Genomic DNA, 17,632 nt, shown 5'->3' on the forward strand with positions numbered 1-17,632 from the left:
AGTGTGCAGACTGGGTCAACCAATTCAGACGGTTTGTTGAAACAGACTTCATTGTATTTCCGGCTATATACTGAAGTTAAGAGATCTATGCGATCCTGGGTCTCATTCATTATCTACATTCCATGTGGCCAATTAGCAGGCATGAGGGTATTCTCTGACTAGTGGCTGGTAACGACAAATAGGATGTCCCTTTATATTCCATTAGTGCTCTTCTTTTCAACCACTGAGAGGTCACAAGGAAACCAGACACTTTACTTCCAAGACATAAAAAAGCCCAAATAGGACCCCACCTCCCACAAAAGACTGAATACAAAATCACCCTGCTGACAGACTAAATGAGAAGCGGAAAAGGCTTGAATGGTCATACAAAACTGGATACCAAAAACATTTGGAAAACACATGCAGTAGCTTGTGGCTGAGGGAGTCTCATCAGTATCATTATTCAAGAAGAAATAAACTAGAAGACCAAAGTATATCTTGAGGATTCACAGAGATGACCGAGGGCCCTCTGTATCCATGAAATCTGCATCAATGGATTCAGCCACCCATATCTTGAAATTATTAAAAAAAACAAAAAAAAACAACAACAACGAAGTTTGATTTTCCCATTTAAAATGGACACCATTATACTATGTCATTTTATATAATAGGATTTGAGCATGCATGAATTTTCATATCCACAGAGGTCCTAGATCCAAACCTCAGAGGATACTAAGGGTTCACTGTACATATATGGTAAGGGCTAAGTTAAGTAAGTTAAGGGCTAAGTTAAGTAAGTTCTTCATGGAAAATAAATAATCCAAAAGCAGGAAGAAAATTAAATAAGAAATCTAAATGTCTAACCATTTTCTAGAATGCAATGTATAAAAGACTTAAATGATTAAATCAGATATGTGAGATGTTCACCAGTATTTATTTTGCACATATCCATATATGCTGCTAATTTTCATAATTTATTCTGTTGCTGTTGTAGTCCAAACATTTGAACATAACAGCCTCAATCTTATTGCTAGCTCCAAGTTGAAACTATATGTTAACTTATTTATTTATTTATTTCGTGTCAATCAGTCAACTGTTGATTGAATGGCCCTCTGCTCACTGGGAATAACCAAAATGATTCACACAGCCAAGCTGCTGTATGTTTACAATACCATATGTGCATATACTAAACATTTTATATACTAAATATATACTAATACCAAACTTTAAATGTGGATCCTTATACAACCAAATTGGCACCACCCATACACAAGATAGAGCTATCAGCAGGTTTAAGAATTCCAGAAGTACAAAAAACATTTTGGGTGACAATAATGTTTTGTAGACTGAGCACATCCATATGTTCTCAGTAGTCATCATTAGAAATGAGAAATGGAAAGCCAAGTGTAAGTGGAACTCAGTGGAGTATCTTGACATATGGCTAGCTGGCTCAATGTATTCCTGAACAACAAGACATCATATTGCAACATTCTGTGAGAGGTCTCGTTTGTATGATGTACACCTGAACTAGCTCATTAAGAAGCTGGCCATATTTCTTGATATTGTCCACAAAATCTTCTGTCCTTTGTGATACTCATACTTTGGCATGAAGTCAGTATCATGCTAGCACTGAGGAGAAGCATCTGAATCCCATGGTTAGTAAACCTATACTATCCCAGATTTTGCTGGATTTAATTGTCTAGCAGCTGCAGGAAACCAGCATGGAAGTATCAGTTCATTCACAACTAAGAAGGAATCAAGTACAGTAGAGTCTCACTTATCCAACATAAACGGGCTGGCAGAATGTTGGATAAACAAATATGTTGGATAACAAAGAGGGATTAAGGAAAAGCCTATTAAACATCAAATTAGGTTATGATTTTACAAATTAAGCACCAAAACATCATGAAAAAGTAGTTCAATATGCAGTAATGCTATGTAGGAATTACTGTATTTATGAATTTATTACCAAAATATCATGATGTATTGAAAATATTGACTACAAAAATGCATTGGATAATCCAGAACTTTGGATAAGTGAGACTCTACTGTAACTTGTTTCCTTCCATTCAATCAGAAGGCACCCTGGAAACATACATATAATAATACAGTAGAGTCTCACTTATCCAACATAAACGGGCCAGCAGAACATTGGATAAGCGAATAAGTTGGATAATAAGGAGGGATTAAGGAAAAGCCTATTAAATCTCAAATTAGGTTATGATTTTACAAATTAAGCTCCAAAACATGTTATGCAACAAATTTGACATAAAAAGTAGTTCAATACGAAACAATGCTATGCAGTAATTACTGTATTTACGAATTTAACACCAAAATATCACGATTTATTGAAAACATGGACTACAAAAATGCATTGGATAATCCAGACCGTTGGATAAGCGAGTGTTGGATAAGTGAGACTCTACTGTAGTCACGTTTTACTGGGGACATTCCCTCAAAACTTTAAACTCAGGGCCAAACTAGACACTTAGTACATATTTAGAATCAATGCTTCCTCAGTTCTTTGAGAAATTCCACTACTATAGGGAAAACATGTTGATTGCTGAGAATATTCATTCCCCGTAATATCTACTTTGACCCCCCCCCCCCCCGAGAAGCTGGGCTGTCAACAAATTACTCCGGCTGAAGCTACCAAGAAAAGAAGCCATGGTTGGTTTGTGGCACTGAGCCTACCTCTACTGAAAGGAGCTCCAACAATAAAGCCCAAGTAAACTCACTCAGATCAGAACTTATTGCCAGATTTCCTAAATGACAGTGGCCTACATCCAAGAGCCTGTCCAAGTTTCAGGAGATTCACTGAATCAACGGTTGAATAGCAAGTTAGCACTTCTATAAATCCCATTGATTAGTGGGTCCACTCTACTTGGGGTTAGTTATTGGACTTAGGCCACTATGTCTTTATTTATTTCAACTCCTCCTCACCTAAAAATGGACTTATCGGATCAGCATCTATTTATTTATTTAGTATTTCAGCTTAAGAACAAAAACAGATGGAGAGCCGTGTCTTCCTTATTTTCTACGGAATACAGATCTTTATCCATCGAAGAGGGAGCTCACACAACTCAAGACGTAAAGCATCTGGTTGTGAGCCAGTCTTTCAAAACTACAGTTTCATTACACTCTTTTCCTTCTTCCTACTTTTAAAGGCTTACTGACAGAGAACGCAATGCTGAAACAAACAAATCACAGAGAAATCAAAACAAATACTTTCTTTCAATTCATGTCCCTGACAGCTTTCACTGACGGGGCTGTATTCCCCTCCCCCTTTAAATAATTTCAGAGTTGGAATCCCGTGTTGCAAACAGCTTTCAGGGCAGGAACAAAGTGAAACAAGCTCTGTTTTTAACAGCAAGCCTCAAGTCAGTGATGTGGAGAGCTTTGGCATCTCTACAAAGGACAGCCAGAATGGGTGCAGTCTAAACAGATATGGCTGTTTGGTTTCTGTTCCGGAACTGCTGAGCACAGAAGTAAACTGTATGAACCTTGTTTGCTTGCTCCGAATATCGCAAATAGCTAAAGCTTGATTAAGAGGCCTCTTTCCTTTCATCTGATAAAAAAAGAGTACCATTAGAAAGCCATGTCAGCATAACTGCTGTGTAAAAAGGGTCTGTGCTTGCAAAAGTACATTTGCTACAACTGTGCTACAAAAGCTACAGAGAAATGTATTTCTGACACTGCCACAATCCAACAGCAGGAACTCCAGAGTTCGCATATAGTTGATTCAGCTCACACCCTTCATGGGAGACGTCGGGGCTCTAATATTCAGCTATCACTCATCCTGGAAATCCTGAAATCTCTGACACTTAGTTTGACCCCAATGCAGAGAACTGCCACAGAAATTTCTCCTGATGTGAAATATGAAGCAAATTATTGGAGCTTCTCCTTAGGAAGATCTTTCAACTAATTTCAAGAAAAGCCTAAAAGATATAAGAACATTCTGGTAAGAGGAAACTCACGAGGGTATCTCTAGTTCAGCACTTTGTATCCCACAATGTCTAACAAATGGTCACAAGAGGGGATGAGTGGAATATCATCTACGCCCTTGGATTTTCCAATGACTTGTACTGTATTTAGAGATCTAAAACTCTGGGAAAGAGAGCCAGCACAGTGTAGTGGTTGAACAGTTGTTGGAGTCACATCGAAAGTAACAAGACAGAGAAAGTTGCACATTGTGATTCCGTCCATAAATCTTCAAAGATGTGTGTGAGATGATGCAGATCTTTCAAATGGCTGATAGTAGGCTTTAAAGTAATCTGTTAGTATTGATGTGTGAAAGCAATACATCTGCTTAACAAAGTCAGTTTCTTTGGGATTAAAATCTTCTCTGAGGGGATTCCTTTTGTTATATGTGCAGTTGTGAGGACATATGTATTAACAAATGTAGTGTGCAAAGGAACAATTATTCTGTTCCTATCTTTACTAACACAGTACAGTGAAAATCATGAATATATCTCAGTTCATCTGTTTCTCTTTCTAATCATCTTGGAAGTTTCCCCCCAAGAACCACAATTTCTAAGCCCCATATTGTTATGGTTGAGCCTTATGGCTCTGATACTGGGAGACGTGGTCGTAAGACTCCTCGAGAGTCAGACTCTCTTGAGGAGCGAGAAAGGAAACGGCTGCGGGACTTATTTGCAGAACCAACAGACGAAGACTCCTTTGAGGGTTTTACCGAGGGAATGGAGGAAGAGGTGGTTAGCTCAGAGGAGGATGACATGGAATGGACTCGTGTGAGGGAGGATTTGGGTGTTACCGGCAATGCTAGTATGGGAGGCGACTGGCGGGTTGCAGGATCGGACCCGTGGACGAGTTGGAGGGATGGAACGGGATCCACAGCTGGGGATGCTGTGGGGTGTAGTCAAAGGTGTGTTAGTTCTGATGAGGATGATGATGATGGGGCACCTGGAATTAGGGTAACAGCTGACAGCGATGAGGAGTTGTAACTGGCATAAAATGGGGTTTGGAATCCAGGGCTAATTGCGTTGGGCAAGGTAATCTGGACGAACGCTTGGGCTCTTGTTGGGAATTTCCTGAAGACGGGTGTGTTTCGTTTGCTGAATACGTAAGTTACCAAGGACACTGGGCATAGGCGGCGGGAGGAACTGTGTGGGCTTTTGTTGTGCAACCTGTGTTTAATCTTATTAGCTTGGACCTCCGTCGTCTTCTTGACGGACATTAATTGCCTATTCTGGATTGACACTGGACTGACTGACTACGACCTCGGACTACCCCTTCTGTGGCTTTCGGTGGAATTGGTGAACCAAAGACATCTGTACCTGGCTTTCGACCTCGGACCGGACTGGGACCCTGCTGACCGTTGCTACCCTGATTGAAGTGCCTGGATCCGGATTCCGTTTGTTGCACGGAGGAGTAACAACCTTAGTTACTCATTTGCAGCTTTCGAGTAGCAGAGAGGAATCTGCTGCCAGCTATTTATGTTCCTTTAAATCCTTGTTTGTCTACTTTTGTTTGTTTAAATTGCCGGGCTGAAGTAAGCATTTTCTGTTTAACCCGGATTAAACTCCTGTTTAATCCGGTTTTTCTTTTGAACCACTTTTGGTACCAGCGGAGTCTTTTTTGTGTATCTTTTACACTAAAGGCAAGTGTTTGCCTAGCCCTTTGTTTCATACGGGCACTTTTTAGTTCTGTAACTTTAATAAACTGTGTTGAACTTTATCTGGTGGCGTTCTGTCCTTGACACATATAGTATGTTCAGTAAGGTTAAAATCCTTGAGGTATCTCAACCTCTGAGGATGCCTGCCATAGATGTGGGTGAAACATCAGGAGATAATACTTTTGGAACATGGCCATACAGCCCGGAAAACACACAACAACCTGATGCTGGTATGGTATGCCTTCCATTCCTTTTAGACCTTGGTAACCCTAAGGCCATAAAATTCTATCATGGGATTTTCTTTGCAAAATTTATTCAGATGGTTTTTCCTGTTGCCATCATCTGGAACTGAGAGTGTGTGATATGGAGTTTTCTTTAACCCACTGCGAAGGAGGTTTAAGTGTAGTCTGGAAGGCCCTGAGTCTTACCTTCTTGATTGTTTTTTACCTCCTTGGGCGGGAATGCTGTGACCTCATAACTTTTTAGGTTACAATAGACTAACATGGGTACCTCTTTGAAAGCTATTTAAGTTTATTCTCTGTTAATATCCATGTAAATGAATGGCCTAATCTATTTATTTATTTATTTACATTACTTTTACCCCGCCTTTCTCTCCGAGGAGACTCAAAGCGGCTTACAGTAAATAGGCAAAAATTCAATGCCTAAAAAACAATGTAAAAACAACAATTCATATAAAACAATCTACAAAACAACAGTTCATATAAAACAGGTACCATTACAAAATAAAATCACATTATATAAAATTTTAAGAATGTCCAAGATTAAAATCCATTCATCCAGAATCCTCAAGTCTTCGTACAGGTCATGTAAAGTCCATGTTCTTATTCCTTAAAAGCTTGTGTGCACAGCCATGTCTTTAAGGCTTTCCTGAAGCCTAGGAGAGTTGGTATCTGCCGTATGTTGCTGGGGAGGGTGTTCCACAGCCTAATCTAGAGTAGATTTTAATGTTTTTGAGATTTATGAGATTGTAGCCCATGTGTTGAGATGGTTATATCTCATTGGTTTATCATACTCATGATTACATCCAAGGTCTGAATTCCAAGCTATACAGTTTATGTTTTTTAACTTGTCTGTGTGTATGTATATGTGACTTCTAGTTTTCTTATCAATTTATGATGACCCCATTAATTTAATATGGTTTTTCTTAAACAAGGAATACTCAGGTATTCCTTTGCCACTGCCTTCCTGTGAAATATAGCCTATAGCATCTGGGATTCCTTGACAGTCTCCTTTCCAAGTATAAACCAGATCTAATCCTGTTTAGCCTCCACAATCAGACAGGACTGTAACTGACTTCTCTCCTTTTTTTGTTGCTTATTGAGGTCCCTTACTTCAAATACCTGTTAGACTGCATTCCTGAATTAATGACTTGCATGAGATAGCAAAGCAGCTTGGGTTGGCTGCCCTCTGAAAATCTACAAATCTGTTATAAAATATGTAATACTGCAGAGCAAAGGTGGAATAGTCTGAGGAATTGCTATAATCACCTATTCAAAGGAAGGGTAGGATGAACCATCTGTGTTCAAGATAAGGAGAGCTCAGTAGAATAGATCCAGGAATTAAATCCAGCTAAAGCAGACACATGGAATCAATAGGACCGTGGTGAAGCAGTATTGATATGAACTCCATTGATTCTACGGAGCTATTATAGTTGGGAAGAAGTGATTTAGGACACAGTTGAAAACTTCTTGCTTCTCCAGACGTGTTTGAATGTCAACTCCCAGTAACTCTACCCACCAACAATAAAGAATTCTGGGAACTGCAACCTCTCTGGTCACATGGTGCCAGCCCTGAATTAAGCCAATATTATTAAGACATTTACTAGGCTTTATCTGATGTTTTTAAAATATCTAAAAGATCTGTACCAGCTTCATTTGTTCAAATGTATAAAAATGTATTATTTAGCTTGGCAGCCTGTGTTTAGGGGACATGCACCTCAACTCTCTATGGTGAGTAAATACAGTAATTACTACATAACATTACCGTGCATTGAACTTCTTTTTCTTCTTTTTTGTGCTTAATTTGCAAAATCATAATGTAATTTGACATTTAATAGGCTTTTCCTTAATCCCTCCTTATTATTCAACATTTTTGCTTATCCAACATTCTGCTGGCCCATTGGATAAGTGAGACTCTACTGTACTTAAAAGTCTTTTAGATCAACAGAAAGGGGAACTACACAAGCAATGTGATACCTGTCTATGCCTCTAAGATTTATTAGAAGGAGGATCATATTAAGGTACATGGGCTAAGTTCCTACAAGATCACTACTATGTGTGTGTGTGAAAGGAAAAAAAAGCTCACCTTGATTAACCACAATTCTCAGGTTGTGTAATTGGACTAATTAAGGCTAACTGGTTCTGGGCCACTTCCTAAGGGTATAATTGCAGAGTGTTTAGAATGTAACACTGGGCTTACTGAAAGTTTGGTCCAGGGCGGAAGCTCTTGACTTGCAGCTCATTTTGAAACTGCAAATGTTGCCTTCTCTGGACAAGGAAGAAGATATACTCTTGTGATGGACAGCATATGCATGAAGTAATGCTAAGGACTATGTGTAAATGTCTACAGGAAGACTGTGATCGCTTATGTTGAAGTTGATGTATTCATATTTTGGGATTCTGATACTCAAGAGTAAATTTTTAAGTGAGATTAATGGAAATGAAAAATCATTACTAATTGATAATATATGGGCATAAAGCCTTAAGGCGTAAAATCCATAATTCCGTATTTCTCTGGGTCCTTCCATCATCACAGCCTTGTGTGATAAGAATACAGAAGACAGTCTTTCTTGGTGAGTCCTCCCAGGCTGTGGAATTCCTTTCCATGGGTGCCTATGCAACCCATACTATATCACAGGTATACTTTTGCTGACAGGTAAAGACCGTTTCATTTAAGCTGTCTTTTGATTATTAACCAGGTGTGCATGACAGCAGATTATATTTTAAATCTTTATTGTTGTATTTCAAAATGATTTGCTACTTTTTAATAATAATAATAATAATAATAATAATAATAATAATAAGAAGAAGAAGAAGAAGAAGAAGACCTGGCTCTGGCTCACGAATGGGACCCTGAAGAAGGAGACAGAAGGCCTGATCCTTGCAGCCCAGGAGCAAGCCATCAGGACAAATGCAATTAAGGCCAAGATCAAAAAATCAGCTGATGACCCAAAATGCAGACTTTGCAAGGATACCAACAAAACCATTTATCATATCCTCAGCTGCTGTAAGAAAATCGCACAGACAGACTACAAACAGAGGCACAACTATTGTGGCCCAAATAATTCATTGGAACTTATGCCTCAAGTACCACCTTCCAGCAGCAAAGAACTGGTGCGATCACAAACCTGCAAAAGTATTGGAAAATGAGCACACAAAGATACTGTGGGACTTCCGAATCCAGACTGACAAAGTTCTGGATCACAACACACCAGACATCACAGTTGTGGAAAAGAAAAAGATTTGGATCATTGATGTTGCCATCCTAGGTGACAGTCGCATTGACCAAAAACAACAGGAAAAACTTAGCCGCTATCAGGACCTCAAGACTGAACTTCAAAGACTCTGGCAGAAACCAGTGCAGGTGGTCCCGGTGGTGATCGGCACACTGGGTGCCGTACCAAAAGATCTCAGCTGGCATTTGGAAACAATAGACATTGACAAAATTATGATCTGCCAACTGCAAAAGGCCATCCTGCTGGGATCTGCGCGCATCATCCGAAAATACATCACACAGTCCTAGACACTTAGGAAGTGTTCGACTTGTGATTTTGTGATATGAAATCCAGCATATCTATCTTGTTTGCTGTGTCATAATAAAATAATAATAATATGGTAGCTTGTTCAATAGTGTATTAAGTTTTAAAAATATAATCAGGTTTTTAGTTTTGCCTTGCTTGACCCTAATTGAAAGCCACCTTGACACTTATGCCAGGAGTAAGACAGAACATACACAAAATAAAAAATAAAGCAGTATTGTACGAACGATTTAAGCACCACTTTTAAGCATGCATTATATTTTTATAGCCAAAGTAACGGCCAATGTGTCATCATATCTGTAATGCATCGTTCTATCCACAGCTAGGAGAAAATTGCACAGAATAAAACTTTAAAGTCCTTTCCCCTTAATGACCATCCCAAAGGTACTTGCACATCTGATTATACACCACAGAATGATCAGCAAGAATGGGGCTAGCAGAAATAAAAGGCATAGAACAAGAAGTGCAGATGGAGTCACTAGCTAACTTATGCAATGTGACTCCCCTGTGATATATAATACAAATAGTGTGGTTCATATTTGCTACCCTGTGATACTGTATGGAATTTATTGTAACAAGATTTTAAAAGCCCAGTTGCCCTCCCCTTTCCCTCTTGCTTGCAAATGTTCTACTTGCTATGAATTAAACCCTGATTTATCTCAGTTTTGACTTATGTTTTTGAATGTGACGTATGCCCCACATGTTCCTTCTAGCTATTCTCTTTCATCTTTTAAGGTTCTCTTCCAACTCTATCAGAGTGGATTAAAATCAATAACCGGATTCAAGAACTGCTGATCCTCTTTCAAGTTGGGGAGTTTGCCAGAGAAACCATTTAATTTAATGGGCTGTAAATTGGGCAGAACAAGAGGATATCCTCAAAGCATCACCCAGAATAGGAAATGTGAGATGCTTGTATTTAAAACCTTTTACGTAAACTGTTGGGTGAAAGGAATCGCCATGCATAGCCACATGAATGAAGCTATGAGCAGTTTCTTAAAATATGTTCCATCAGTACAATTTTTTAAACTTTTAAATTGTGATTTATTTCCATGAAATATATTTTACCAACTCAAACCATTCATATTAAGGCTGCAGTAACCTGGGGTATGTTGCACAACATTACCTTGTACATTTGCCAAATATACTTTAAAGACAACTATATTAATTCCTTTTAAATGCAATTTCAGAAGGCATGCATGCTTTCTCAATTCCCATTAATTTCAATGACAGTTACTTTTAGATAAATAAATACAGGACAGCAACTTGAATCTTGACTTCTTTCAGCTGACTGGCACATATCTGATTTCTGTATGTGTTCACTAGCCTTTTAATGTCACTTTGCATAAAAAAAAATCTCTATCCATATGAGAGTGCAAGTGGAAGCAGTACTGGACTCTAGTAGGCTCTGAGTTTCACTGGAGTGTAGTCAGTCAGCAACCCTTTTAAATTAAGTATAATAATAAATAATAAGAAAACTTTATTTATATACCGCTCTATCTCCAAAAGGGACTCAGGATGGTTTCCAACAAAAATGCCAGACATTTAATGCCAGAATACATTAACAAAGAGAAATAAACAACCCCACCACCCCCAGATCCCAAAAGAAAATTCACAACTATAACTATGGACTTCATCAGATCACTCCGGGATGTGCTCAGAAGTGTCCAGAAGAAGAGAGTTCAGTCTAACTCCATTCCCTAATAAAAAATGAGTTTTCCCCTTACAATCACATTGTTTAGCACTCTCAGTTTTCTTGCCTATTTTTCAATGAAGAGGTTTCCACACTGCAGACATTTGGCCCCTCCCACCATCCCTCTCGGTGCTTTTTTGTACTTCAACTCCCACAATTCCCAACAGCCGAGAGGGAGAAAGAGAGAAAAGGAGTGAGAGGGAAACTCATTTGGAAGGGAAGCAGCAGAGGCTCAGCTGGTGTTTTGGACTACAACTCCCACAATCCCCAATAGCCGAGAGGGAGAGAGAAGAAGGGGTGGGAGGGAATCCCATTTGGAATGCAACAGCACGGGCACTCCCAACACAGGACACAGACAAATCATGGAAGGAAGGGAAAATGTACCCTAAACGGTTTATTTATTTATTTATTTTTTCATAGTAGATGTGTTAAGAGGTAGCCTAAAACCAAACCTTCCTGCTTGGGGAGCAAAAGGAAATTGCCCAAAAGAGTTTATTTTGATTCCTCCCCAAATTTCTCCTCCCACAAACTGGGTCATCCTAACCTGAGAGCAACGAGTGCTACTTTATTAGAAATTTGGCAAAACATCCGGAGTTTTGAGAAAAATCCATTTCTTCACCTCTTCCTGATACGTTGGAGAAAAAATGCTGCCTCAACATTTAAAAGACTCAAATACTGCACTTTAACCAAAACGAATATAGTGGATCCACAGAATACCATATTTTAAGTGTAGAACTCAGTGGAATTTAAGTTATGTGATGAAGTGGAAAATTAAAATTATAACAAATCAACAAAATTAAGTAATAATATAACTGATCAACTACTGCAATAGCTGATACACAGACAGGCAGAAGTACTATTCAAAATCATTGGAAGCCTGTGTTGTGTTGAAAACAATGGAAAGTCAGGGTTCATGTGGACAGTTCCCCATAGATTAGAATAGAATAACTTTACTGTCATTGTACATCACACAACGAAATTAAATGCCATCCCAGTCATATTATATATGTAAAATTACAAAACAAAACTTACTTACTTCCACATTATAACCACTATTGCACAATTCCTAATGCCACATCAGTGTGAAACTATAGATTTCAATATAGTCACAGCTCTAGGATAAAAGCTATCTCTCAGCTTATTTGTTTGTTTTTATCATCCGATATCATCTGCTAGATAGTAATAATTAAAAAAAGAATATCCAGGGTGAGATAGACCCTTAAGAATGTTCTGAGCTTTCTTAAGGCTGCAGGACTTATAAAGTTCTTCAAAAGAGCGAAGAAGGCAACCAATAATTCTTTGAGAAATAGTGGCAACCCTCTGGACTGCCTTCCTATTTGCCACTATGCAATTGGCGAACCATACGCAGATGCAATAGGTTGGAACACTCTCTACAGCACAGCGGTAGAAAGACACCAACAGTTTTTTATTCAATTGTTGGTTCCTTAAAAGTCAGATAATATAATCTCTGTTGGGCCCTCTTAACCAAAGCCTCAGTATGAATGCCTGAGGTCAGGTCCTCCTTAACAATAGCACCCAGGAATTTAAAACTGACCACTCACTCCACTCAATTTCCATTCATAACCAAAGGCTGAATTTCTGATCTATTCCTTCTATAATCTACTATAAGCTCCTTGGTCTTATTGATGTTAAGAACCAAATTATTGTCCTGCACCATGAGAGCAGCCAATCCAGCTCATCCCAGTAGGCAGACACATCCACTGTTGTATCATCTGCAAATTTAACAATGATATTACTATGATAAATGGGGGTCCAAACATATGTGTAAAGAGTATAAAATAGAGTACTCAACACACAGCCCTGTGGCATACCAATGTTGAGAATAAGTGCTGAAGAGATATGATTATTACTAGTCTAACCCTCTGGGAACATCCAGACAAGAAGTCCATAATCCAAAAACAGATTGAATATGAAAGTCCAATATACATAAATTTGGACACCAGTCTCTATTCTATCAGATCCAAAATAAGGGCAAGGGAGAGTGACATTATAAAGAACGCTCTTATAACATCAAAAGCGTAAGTTACAAAAGCTCAAGCCACAAATTTTTTTAGTGTTACACATTTTCATTCATCTTGCTGAGACCTGAACCACTTCTTATAAGACAAATGATTTCATGAATGAAGCACATCCTAAGAGATGAGACAGCTACTTGATAAGTATTGCAACCAACATCCAGAAGTGTAGGATGTTGGTTGCAGTACTTACCAAATAACTGACTGATACAGAAAAGGCTGCCTTTTTTGAAAAAGCAATATTTTTTAAAGTCCACATTCAAGGCAGCCATGGAAAAGAGCGGACAAGTGTCCTCTTTAGATAATTACTTCCAAGTGCCTTCAGGATTAGAGCAGGTGAAGTGTAAAAGGAAAGATAATATTGTCTGTCATTAATGTGAAGTGACACCAGTCCAAGTGCATTGACTTCAGTGGAGCACTTGAAGATCAGTGTGATGTAAATGAACACTACTTGTTACTAAGTACTGAGAACATTTTCTGCTATGCTTTTAAAATGGGAGAAGAACAGTACACCACGTTTATATGTAAACCATGCAAAATCTTGACACTACTGAGGTTGGCTGTGTCCCATTTCCTCCAAAACGAATGGCTTTCAAATTACTTAATCTGCATCTTCAGAAAAAAACTTCAACACACACTACTTCTTTGGTAGAACAGATGCATGCTCCAGAGGAATGAGAAAATTACAGAAAGTTCCCATTCCTGTGTGCACATCTAATCTTTGGATTTGTGGAATCGAGTATTGAGCTAAACCTCTTCCACATGAAGGCACCATGACTGCCAAATGCTAAGTGCACTTTCCTACTCAAAATCAACAGTTTTTGCTCCAAGCCCTTTAAAATTCAGGACATAAAGATCTTTCCCCCCACCTTCAGAGAAACCATAACTGGATTCCTCAATGACACACAAAAGCATACACACACGTCCTTTTATATCTGCAATAGGACAAGGCCCCATCCAAGACACTTGGAAAGGAAAAGTGTGGTCCTCCTTTTCATGTAGATGTGCTAAGCAATCTTAGCATATCTACATAGAACTGTAATTTGCCATTGGTGTTGGCTCAAAGACAGAAAATTAGTTGTGGAGGAACAAGTAGGTGGACAACACAACTGTAGCATACCATACAAGTGTATGTGTGTATGTATGCTACGTACAAGAGCTACTTCTTCCTCAGCTGGAGGTGGCTGCCTCACACTCCTAAATGGTCAAGTCAAGTCTATGGTAGTGTCCTGTGCAATATAAAGAACACTGCACCTCTATGGAGGAGCTGGCTTGAATATTGTAAATTTCAAGTGGTTTTCAACCAGCAAAGAGACAGAACCTGTTGGACTTCAGTTTCCAGAATCCTCACCATTGGGCATGCTACCGGTAATTTGGTTTTTATGAAAGTTTAAGTCCCAAAACACAGAGAACCCAATTTCCTCTGGTTGACAGACATACCCCTAAAAGGACAACCACCACCCTAATCCCACCAAAAACCTGATTTATATACCAAGTCAGAGCCTTGGTTTCTCTACCACAGGATCATCTGCATTCCCTAATATCTTAATTATTTCTATAGAAGATCAATATTATTGGGTAATATTTGAATATTTGAATAGTCCTGAGTCCCCTCGGGGAGATAGGTGTGGGATATAAATAGAGTATTTTTATTATTATTATCATTATTTTAGGGGAGCTTGGCTGCCCTTTATCAGTTTTCCCTCTTTGAGTAAAGGGACCTTCAGCCACAGATTGAACACTAATAATATGAACTCCAACAAGAACTACAGAGATTATCACTACATCCTTCTTGCAGGAAGAGATAAGATTTTATTTATTTATTTATTTATTTACAGCATTTATATTCCGCCCTTCTCACCCCAAAGGGGACTCAGGGCGGATCACATTTCACATATAGGCAAATATTCAATGCCTTTTAACAGAGAACAAAGACAAACAAACATAGGCTCCGAATGGGGCTCGAACTCATGACCTCCTGGTCAGAGTGATTCATTGCAGTTAATTGCACTGGCTTGCTCTCCCGCCTGCGCCACAGCCCGTGCCTATGCTGTGCATTGTTCTTTTTTTTTTTCTAGGAAAGTTTTTTTTAAGTAACATAAAGGAAAAGCACCTTCTGTAGTCTGGAATGAATAGGATTTTATGCAGCAGCAGCAGCAGCAACAACAAGAACAGCCGCAAGATAAAAGAACTCAACCTTGAAGAGTGAAACATGCCCAGTAGGAGACATGCTTACCATCAGGACTGATGTTGGATTTGCAGATCTATGATACTCTGTGCATTCAGTTAGAAATGGCTAGAGTTCTCTAAATGTGATTTGGACCAATCTTACTCCACTTTTATTTTTAAATTCATTCTACTCATATTAATATTAGCATGTAAATGTGCCGGTTTTCAAAGAAATGCTACAGAAGATGTGTATGTGTGCATTCTATAAAATTGAGCTTCCAATTCTATATGTAAGTCTATGGTATAGAAAGCTACCCCCTCACAAAATTAATACTGAGACCCACATGCCACAGAGGGTAAAAAGACAGGTTGATGTGTCCCATCTCCTGGGGACGTGGTGCAGAAGAAAAAATATGTTTGACATCTTGAGTTCATGGGAGTTGCTAATTTGTTTTCACTCTGCTCTTGAGTGCAATCACACCTCATTACCAGACACTGTTTTAGCCATTAAAAATACTAATTGGCACTGGCTTACTGCTTTTATTCCTCCAACCCAATCTGTGGTCAAATATTCAATTCTGCAGGCAACTGAATGTATGGACAAATTATGTCATTATTATCAACTTTATTTAAACTGTAGAGTCTCACTTATCCAACATAAACGGGCCGGCAGAATGTTGGATAAGCAAATATGTTGGATAATAAGGAGGGGTCAAGGAAAAGCCTATTAAACATCAAATTAGGTTATGATTTTACAAATTAAGCACCAAAACATCATGTTATACAACAAATTTGACAGAAAAAGTAGTTCAATATGCAGTAATGCTATGTAGTAATTACTGTATTTACGAATTTAGCACCAAAATATTACGATGTATTGAAAACATTGACTACAAAAATGCCTTGGATAATCCAGAATGTTGGATAAGCGAATGTTGGATAAGTGAGACTCTACTGTATTTTGCTTCCCCACCACCAAAGACTGGGGCTCAAGGCAGCTTACAAATTAAAAAATAATGCAATATAATTGTAAACATACAAAAAGTCAACAAAATTAATTAACCATATTAAAACAAGTTAAAACATACACTTGAAAAATATTTTAATCAGTGTAGCTTAAAATCAACACCAGCCTTTAAAAGAGCCTGCCTGAAGTAGGCAGCTATGCAAGGGAGTGAGTTCCAAAGTTTAGTGGCAGCCACTGAAAAGACCCTATCATATGCTCCCACTGATTGCACTTGTAGAGGGTGGTGGGACTAAAATAAGGGCCTCTCCTGTGGATCTCAGGATACGGGGAAGCATCTGTTGTTTTGTGCCTTACAGGTCATTTCCAACTTACGGCCTAAGGCAACCCTATCGTGGCGTTTTCTGAGATTAAGAATTAGCGACTCCAGCATTCAAACTACTACATTGTACTAGCTATTTGGGAAAGTGTGTAGTTTGAGATATAGTATTGGATAAACTTCAGAGATATTGGCAAGCTGAAAACATTATGAATAGATTCCAGTGTAACTTTTTATGCCTCTGCAGACTTGCTTCCTTTCATCAAGTTAGAGTGTAGATTTTCCTTGTTGCCTTCCCTTTGCACACTGGACTACTTGATACTACAAGCAACTTTAAGCAACAGTGGGTTGAATTGGATCATGCTTAACATAGTTCCACTTGTTTTCCATAAAGATTGTCTTTGTCATTCATAATAACACATGAAAAAATTACACAGAATTAGGCCTGTACTATAGAGATATTCACCAGTTCAAGATTCTTCTTCTTAAGGTCCTTGGCATTTGAAAAAAAAAATGTTTTGCAACAGTGTTTTGAATATCTTGAATATTCTCTAGGACCAAATGTCTACTTTAAAAGATGTATACTTTGAGCATACCTGTACCAAAGATGGATAAACTAACCAGGATTCCTGCTGTTTCTAATATGTGCGTGTCCTTGAAAATGCCCATTGTCTAACACAATTTGTGGAGTGCCTCTGAAAATTATCCACCATAAAAGAAATATTGTACAGTAAGGATATCAATAAAAACAAATGGACCACACTTGTTGTATGTGAACTTACCCAATTATTTCTCCGTACAAAAACATATTTTTTGAATTTAACAGACCTAATGAATGGAACAACATTCAGTCTCTGGACTTCTTCCAAGACCTTGTTAGAAATTGCAGCCAATATTTATGTACAGATTTACTGCAGACATTTGTGGGGGAGCGAGACTGGGAGGCAGAGAGGGCACATGCAAAGGGGACTATAAAGAAAAGTGTCTTCCAAATACAGAGGCAGTCACAAGGAGTAGCTCCCTGGAGCACTTTGCCATATAAAAGGTGCTCAAAGAACATCA

The 17,632-nt window shown here is 38.5% G+C and overlaps 1 protein-coding gene and 1 long non-coding RNA gene across 2 annotated transcripts in view; one reads left to right on the forward strand and one right to left on the reverse strand.

Annotated features, from left to right (window-relative positions):
* The window catches only part of cpq (carboxypeptidase Q), a 196,060-nt gene that overhangs the window by 97,753 nt on the left and 80,675 nt on the right, over positions 1-17,632 (reverse strand). The gene's annotated exons all lie outside the window — the stretch shown is intronic.
* On the forward strand, positions 4,904-5,675 carry LOC134298817 (uncharacterized). The gene is made up of 2 exons (XR_010005907.1): positions 4,904-5,062; positions 5,146-5,675. It is a non-coding gene; the product is annotated as an uncharacterized LOC134298817 (long non-coding RNA).

This window comes from Anolis carolinensis, chromosome 4 (assembly GCF_035594765.1).
Source record: "Anolis carolinensis isolate JA03-04 chromosome 4, rAnoCar3.1.pri, whole genome shotgun sequence".
In the NCBI taxonomy this organism is placed as follows: Eukaryota; Metazoa; Chordata; class Lepidosauria; order Squamata; family Dactyloidae; genus Anolis; species Anolis carolinensis.